Source organism: Monopterus albus, unplaced genomic scaffold (genome assembly GCF_001952655.1).
Source record: "Monopterus albus unplaced genomic scaffold, M_albus_1.0 scaffold18.1, whole genome shotgun sequence".
Taxonomy (NCBI): Eukaryota; Metazoa; Chordata; class Actinopteri; order Synbranchiformes; family Synbranchidae; genus Monopterus; species Monopterus albus.
This window is the reverse complement of record NW_018127898.1, coordinates 2,893,047-2,893,877: the sequence shown is the minus strand read 5'-3', so window position 1 is coordinate 2,893,877 and position 831 is coordinate 2,893,047.

The window sequence follows — 831 nt, the reverse complement described above, 5'->3', positions numbered from 1 at the left end:
CAAAACGAGCTGTTGTTCTTTATTTGTCATCTGCGTAGCATCATTCTGTCTGCTGCCAGCGTCAGGGATGTTCTACTCCCTAGAGGGATAACAGTAAGATGGTTGAATATCCACACAGTGCAATTGGACCCAGGTTAAGCACAACCAAAGTTTACGAGAACAATGTGCCGTCCGTGGACTGGCATAGCTTAAAGAACTTCAAAGCCTTTTGAAAGGTTTGTGAAAGTTTCTTTTCTCTCTCTCTCGTTCTCTCTCCAAACAGTTGAACAGCACCAGAAAGCACAGGACAGATATATAAACAAATTCATTTTTCAGAAAACAAAATCTGAATGACTTCTATTTATACATTCAGAATGCGTGTCTGTGAACTGCTCATAGCATGTCTAACACAATTTTGACAGTGCTATAGAATATTTTTTAATACAGTTTGCTCCTTTTTTCTTTCTTTCTTTGTGTTGCATTGTGTATGCAACTGAAAATCAATTTAATCCTTGTTAGTGTGATGAGAATGTGAAAACGAGAAAACGGAGCAGTTGGAGCTCCACCTCAGAACGCTCTGACAGGAGTGGAGCTTTATGTCGTTTAATGAGTACATTCATCACAGTATCCTTGTGTTGAAGCAGATGAATTATTTTTGTATTTGATTTCTAAAATGAATTCCATATATACTCAGAGACCAAATCATCAGCCTGTGTGCCTTGAAGTATCATCCTGACCAACCTGTGTGAAGGTAGCCTTAACAAACCTGTGGACCAAGTCCAGTTTGATCTTAACTGACTCTTTGATGCTGTTTGTGGTAGTTGTACATATGACTTTGTTTATGTTTTTTGT